Raw genomic sequence first — 7,358 nt, 5'->3', positions numbered from 1 at the left:
TAGCAAGGACGGCAAATGAGCAGACCCCCCCACCCTGGGCCGTGATTCTTCCTTCTTCCACACATTAAACAGCTACCAGGTCTTCTCGCCCAGTTTCGATGCTGCCTCCTCTTTGCCGCCCGGTGAGATTGCTGTCCTCCTGTCCTCCGTACCTGCTCCTCTTGCAACGCAGCTCCTGCTCGTCCTCGCTCCTCGATCTCTACATCTGACTCTCGTGCCGACCTCACTTCCTTGGGAGACGGGGCACCTCTTTCCAATCTTCTTGCTGGTCCCGAGCGGAGGGTGTGGAACTCGGCCCACGCTCTACCGTCATGTTGCGAACTTTGGTTTTATTTAGAAACACAGGCAGGGCCAGGGCCCCCTGAGTATCAAAGTCAAATGCAAACTCCCTTCGTGCAGAAGCCAGGTGAGCAGCAGAAATGGGTGCTGTGTCCACGCCGTGGAGCCTGCGAGACACTGAAGCTCCTGTGACTTGCTCCAAGGACGCAGCCACCACCTGCTGGTGCTCAGGGTGGCTCTGCAAAACCTCAGATTCAGTCTTGCTAGATCTTTGGAATCCCACCCCAACCCTCGCTGCCTAAATTGAGAGAATCCAGAAAGTCACTTGTGTTGTTCTAGTTGTTCTGTTTTTTCATTGATAGAAACAAATCTTAAAACATCTCAAGTAATTTGTAGCCCTGGCTGGCGTGGCTCAGTGGATTGAGCGCCAGCCTGCAAACCAAAATGTCTCAAGTTCAGTTCCCGGTCAGGACTCATGCCTGGGTTGTGGGCCAATGTTTCTCCCCCTCTCTTTCTCCCTCCCTTCCCCTCACTCTAAAAATAAATAAATAAAATCTTTAAACCCAATAAAACAAAGTAACGGGTACTTGGTCTGTGCGGCTTCGACCTGGGGCGGGGCAACGAAGTCTGCCTTCCCCTCCCCCGGCCACATGCCACTCGAAGGCAGAGGAGAACCTGGAGCTGATTAATTATGAGTGTTAATAGCCTGACGCTTTTACCGTGTTGAGAAGAGGCTGTGGCGTCAAAGGGGTTCTTTAATACACCAGTCTAAACATTAACTCGTCTCCACCTAACGCACCCTCAGCTTGTCGCCTCTAAATACGGATGCATAAATGTGCTGGGAATATATAACACCGGAGGCAGTGGAAGGAGGTCGGGCCGTAAGTCTGACGTTTCGTCTGCTTGAGTCCCGTCTCTGACATTCCCATTCCCTCGGGGCACAACTTTTTAATTATTATTTGTAGATCATCTTTTCCTTAACCACCTGAGAAGTGTAATTATCACCCTGAAATGCAATGTCTGAGGTATCGTTTTTTTTCCCCCCTGAAATGGAAATGCTCCATCCAAGCAGAGACCTAGGCATACAATTTGTTGCTGTAGCATCCTTGACAGCCAGTCAGATATACGTGTGTCCAGCATGTGAGAAGTAACTCATAATTAACAGTGAAACGGGGATGGTTTTAAAAAGAAAACAAAACAGACCCAAACTCTTTTGTGTTCTGATAAGATTACTCTTTCCCACTCATCAGAATAGCTGTTGCCAACTTTTGCACTTACCGCCGTCCTGGTCCTGATCGTAAAGTGTTAGGATAAGCAGTTCTTACAGAATCGAATGCCTGTTTATTGTCCATTCCACATGTTGCAGACTGCGTATTCTCCAGCGTGCTGGTGTACCACCCACAGACTCAGCCAGGGCATGCACGGAGCTCCGGCTGACCTCTGAATGGAGCGTGACACCCAGTGCGGTCTAAACCCAAGGGGTCAAGGCCATCAGTCAGGACCCTTAGGACTCATGCCCGGTCCCCCAAAGATGAAAGGCATTCAAAGCGTGTGGTACGCGCTTTGCAAAGCTGCACCAACAACTCTGTGATCTCAGGCACACGGTGCTAGGGCAGGGAACAGGCTAGAGCGGTGCGGGGGAGAGAAAGACTGGCCGCCACTATGTGCCTTCGAGGGCAGAAGCCCGACCAACGGGCGTGACCGCACACGGTGCTTCGTCAGCCGAGATGGTTCATCATCCCCAGTCATCCCTTCCTGTCGCCGCTGTGAGACTGAAGTGCACGTACTTTGCCGGTGGAGGAGGCGGAGAAGGAAGTTCCGGAAATCAGGGTTTGCTTTATGTCCTCTTTATTATGCAATTTCCACAGCTGTAATTACTTTGTGATTCTTGAGAACTCTATTAGAGGAACAACCGGAAGAACTCATAACATGCGATAATTTCCAAAGTCGTCATCTACGTAGCTTCTTTGGTTCTTCTGTACCAAAAGCACAAAATGCCAAGATGGAAATAATACACTGAAAAGGGAGCGTGTGGTTTTTAAGCACCTGATGGAGTCACGCAATGGGTTATACTTATTTACATGTTAAATGAACTTTGAAAAATCAATCATGCAAGGTGGCCGTCTTGTGGATACACTTATGAATATACAATGCGTTTTATATGGCACATTAAATAAAAAAGGATAAAGATGTTTACCACATCTACCGACAAATCCTATTGATACAATTGGTTCCATGAAGTTGTCAAGATTTACTAAGGGAAAAAAAAAACAAATGACCTCTACATTTATCATCGCTAAAGTTTCCTGCTAATTAGCATCTAGAGATAACGTGTTATAATGATGCTGCTTTAAAAGCTATCTGCCCTGCGAGTCTGCACGGTGACACGGTATCTATCAAAGTCGCGTGGTGCCTGCCGTTCTGTCAAAAGGCATTCCAAAGAACTGGCACGTGCCACCCCATTTGCATTTTTGCATCTCATTAGGAACATAATTGCATACCAACACAGCGGTCCTTCTTGACTATCTCGAGAAACATTATCAGCAACGCCTGAAATAAATGCTTAAATGCCAGCTATTGACAAGCTGGAGAAGCCGACCTCTGAAGGTTCCCCATTGTTCTGCGATGCGCCCCGCTAGGCCTGGCTTCCTGCTTCCTGTCTGCGGTTTGATAGCAGAAAAAGGACACGGTGGCACTTAGAAGTGTGCTGTGCGTGGCACTCTAGACGGACAGCCAGAAATTGCAAAACAGCACCCAGCTCATCGCTCCTGCAAGCAGCCGTCGGGGTTCAGGTGAACAGCCGCCGCGGTAATTCTGGAAACTCCCAAAACTTTAAAAGAGAGTGGACGCCAACCTATTCACAGTGGAACACCTACCCTGTCGTGTGGTGTCCCCACATTAACAACTCAGGCGAGCTTCTCCGTGATTAATGTTGTGACAAAGAACCCGAAGACCTCTGTCCTCCAAGCACGCAGTCCATTTTACACGTTGTCACGAGTCGAGTCTTCAGTGTCCGCCAAGTACCAACAGCTAATGTGGAACTGGACAGAGCCATTCACACCCTGCTCCTCCGGGTTGTCATCTCGCGGGAGTGGCCTCCGTCTCGCGGATGTCGTGTTCTGCCGTGGGCGTTCGTCCTGCCACCGTCCCGGGTCGGGAGCCACCTCGACGGTGTCCCGTAGCCACTTGGTGCCTATTTTTCGGAAAGCACTGATCAATTTGAACTCAGGTTGGAATGCCGTAGGAGCGGCTGCCAATGTCCAGGAAATTCTAATCGATTTTGAAAATCTGCTTGGTGCCCTGCATCCCAGAATGCTCCCCACAATCCACTTCAGATAGAAATGGTAGAAAATTGTGTTCCCTTGTTCAGCAGCTCGTTTGCTTGTTGCAGCTGACGCATGGGTCACGCCCTGAGGGCGACCGAACAGCCTGTTTGGAAGCTCCTGTGGCCTGCACTGCTGCGGGTGCCTAGGTGGCTACGAGGTCAAGTGCGTGTGACCCTTCCTGTTCTAAGCCTGGGATTTCCATGAGCCCTTTCCCTGATTTTGCTTTTGACGAACATAAGGGATGCTTTGTTTGTTTGTTTGCTTTCTTAAAATGGGAAATAGGTGTTTTTAATGCTTCTAATTCTGCAAAGAACGTTCCCTTGTGGTAAATCTGCTTCTTTGCTAGGCGTGACACATACATTTATATTTGAGACCCACAGAGTAATTCAGGAGACTATAGAAGAGAGAGAAGCCCTGGCTGGTGTGGCTCAGGGATTGAGTGCCAGCCTGTGAACCAAAGGGTTGTGGGTTCGATTCCCAGTCAGGGCACATGCCTGGGCTGCGGGCCAGGTCCCCACTAGGGGGCACGGGATAAGCAACCACACATTGATGTGTCTCTCCCTCTCTTTCTCTCTCCTTTCCCTTCTCTAAAAATAAATACATGAGATCTTAAAAAAAATTTAGTGCACAAGGTCCATATAAATAAGTCTCCCCCTGCAACAAACAAACAAATCTCTCTCTCAGAATTTAAATTCAGAAGGGAGCTCAGAAAGCAGCTAGTTTAACCTCTCCATTGTCAGGATGACGTTGAGAGCCCCACCCCACGCCCCAGAAAGATGCTCCTTCCCCGAGAAGACAACCCCATTCTTCCCCAGGAAGCTGCCAATCCATTGCTTCAAAAACTCATTAGAAATCTGGCTCAGAACCTTGTCTTGGAACCTCCCTCTGATGGATGCTATGCTGTCCCAAGGGGGCAAAGGACTGCCCCTTTCCTGAGAGGAATCACTTCGCCCCCTAGTCTTCTTGGCCCCGGGGGAAAACGTCCTTCAGTCTCCCACTTCTCCTCCGATGGGACCCCTGGATGTCCCCTGCTCTCCTGGCCATCTTCCCCTGGTCACTCCCCAGCTGGCCCACAGGGTTTTTGAAACACCCAGAACTGCCCCCACGACTGGACCTGATACCCCCAGTGAGACCATCGCTTCTGGGACTCTGGGTGCCACTGTCCTGGGAAGGCAATCTGAGAACCCCTGTGCGCAGGTAGGAGCGAGAATGCTCTTACTGGTGCTGCATACTGGTCTACATAGGACTTCTATGTATTAATCTATGGTGCTTCTTTAGCCAAAGTCAGTTTAAGTCACTATTGTTATGTTCTACCTTCTTATTTTGTTGTTTGTTTTGGGGGATTTCTTTTTTTGGTGAAGCCAAAGAGTCTGTATTCTGAAGAGGTCCCCAGAGGCAAAGCGAAGGGGGACTCTTCTTGCCCCTGGGCCCAGCGAAGTGCCAGCGTGTCTTGTCAACGCAGCAGGAAAACCGGAATCTGACCACCGCGGAGCACTTCCTAGCTAAGAGCGATGGCTGTCTGTGGCTATCCATGTGATGAATCTCACTTAGTCGTCATGACGAGCCTACAGAGCAAGCACAGTTATCATCCCCCCGTTTCCTGGGTGGGGAAAGTGAGGTTCAGAGAGGTTAAATAACTTGCCCGAAGCCACAGAGCTACTCAACGGTGAGTCTGACTTCAAGGCTCTTGTTAACCAGGGCGGAAAATGGCCTCCCTCGCTGAAGCTCAGAACCTGTTTATAACCCTAAGTGACGTGATTCCTCTTTGGCTACAGTCATGTTTTCTTAGTGAACTAGGAGAAGAATCTGGTCCCCAGGGTGAAGATCCTCGCCCTCCATTCTGCAATGTGGCCAGTGGAGAAGTGAGAGGGGTTACGGTGAGTCAAGAAGACGCCACCCCCTGGCCCTGTGAGGCTACGTTTAACGTGTGCACGTGCCTGGTTCCCTGCACACCACAGGGCTGGCATTTACCAGGCCCTGCGGTGTGCATACGCTCATTAACCGGGAGTGTATCACTGCTCCTTGAACTTGAACTGCCTCCCGATTCCGGGGCTGTCCGTGCCACCATGCAGTCCCCAACCCAGACTGTCATGGGCCACCCAATGAACCCCAAGACCTGCGGGATTTCAGAGGACGCATACCAAGTGACAGATTTTGGGTGTGGTCATCTCTTTCCTTCTAAGGTGCCACCTAAAGTGGCTGCACTATGTGACAGAGAGAATGAGGGCCAGCAGGAAAAAAAATAGCAGACCGCCGGCAAGCCCACCTAATTGAGGCTGCTGTGGGTGGGCCCTGAAGTTCATCTCCCAGACGTTAATTAAAGCAGAAATGCAGCGAAATGTCAGTCCGCTGGCTGCACGGGCCCTTTGCGGGCGAAGCTGGGAGAGGAGGGCTGGTATTTCCTCGCTGTCATGGGGCTCAAAATAGGGGGCAGCCAGCTGCCAGGGCCTCAGAAGCTGCCCTGTCTCCCAATCGAGAGCCTTGCAGCAAAGAAGGGGTGGGCTGTGGGCCCGTCACCTGGCAGTGGTATCCATGGGAAATGCCCACCAATGGGGAAGCGAGAACACTGCAGTTAAGGGATCTGAACTCGGTCCTGTGCATATGTTGAGGTCCCAAGCACCCCCCAGCCCGAGTTAGCTGTCTTTCACCCACCCACCCACACCCTTCGTACAAGCTAAACCAGTGTGCATTTCTGTTTTAACGACTTAGCCATGGATGAGCTTTAAAGGGGAAGGGGCAAGGGGGCTACAACGAAGGAAAAGTTTAAAAGCGAAGCCCCAGGAAGGCCTCCTACTTTTCTCAGGAGAAGCATGCTTGGAGGGCAGTCTGCAAAATCCAGAAGCAAGGGAAACGGAATCATTCTGAAATAGCGTTCAGGCTGGAGGCCGAGTTCTGGCAAGACGTGGGAACGGGGCCGTGCTCGAAGGCGGCGTGAGATAGAGAGGAAATTGGCCGGCCCACATGGGGCTTTCTTTAGCGAAGGCACGGCATGTGTCCTGCCGTTCCGTCCCAGAGACAAGGGCATGAAAAGCATCGGAGAAATGACGTGAGTTGTGCTTTTGGGAATATCTGTCTGCCTGGGCACATGGGACCTACTCAGCCCTCATTCACAGAAATACTTACCTGGGACTCTGCCCGCCCCCCGCTGCTTTGTGCTCCATTCAAGGAATAGAAACAAAGCCAGTGATCCCATTAGGCTGAGGCGCTTGCAGGAGGCCTGAGGTCAGCTACCATTTCCTGCACGGAGCTGGATAATCAGGATGTTACGTTTTAAGGCCCATGCATTCTCCAGGACCGGGGAGGCAGTTCAAGTGCAAGGAGGCCTGGGTGTGTTTAAGAACACTTTCTTAACCAGCACGGAGAAGTGTATTTTGTCAAGTTTTTATGTGTCTTGATTTTGTTTATGTACACGAGACCCCTCAAATTGTAAGGAGCAGAGCCGGAATGGGGGCCCATGCTTTCCTGCTCTCTCGCCTACGCGTTCTCATCCCTTCGGGTCTTCCACGCTCAAGGTCATGACCTTAATTCAATCAGGCATGACCATGACCCAACTTCACTGGACCTCCAGTAAGGAGGCGACTTCTGGTGTCTAATTTTTTCATGCATTTAATATGTTTCATTGGAGAAATAGCAAGGTGTAGATACAATTGTATGAGGGCCGAGGCTTAAAGGTTTTGGGGGGAAGTTTTGTAAGTAAAAGACTATATCCACAAAATTGTTGGCATCTCACAGCAGTCACAGGCATTTGTCAGT

This window comes from Phyllostomus hastatus, unplaced genomic scaffold, assembly GCF_019186645.2.
Source record: "Phyllostomus hastatus isolate PE091 unplaced genomic scaffold, TTU_PhHast_1.1 phas_scaffold_555, whole genome shotgun sequence".
In the NCBI taxonomy this organism is placed as follows: domain Eukaryota; kingdom Metazoa; phylum Chordata; class Mammalia; order Chiroptera; family Phyllostomidae; genus Phyllostomus; species Phyllostomus hastatus.
Note: the sequence above shows the minus strand (reverse complement) of the source record.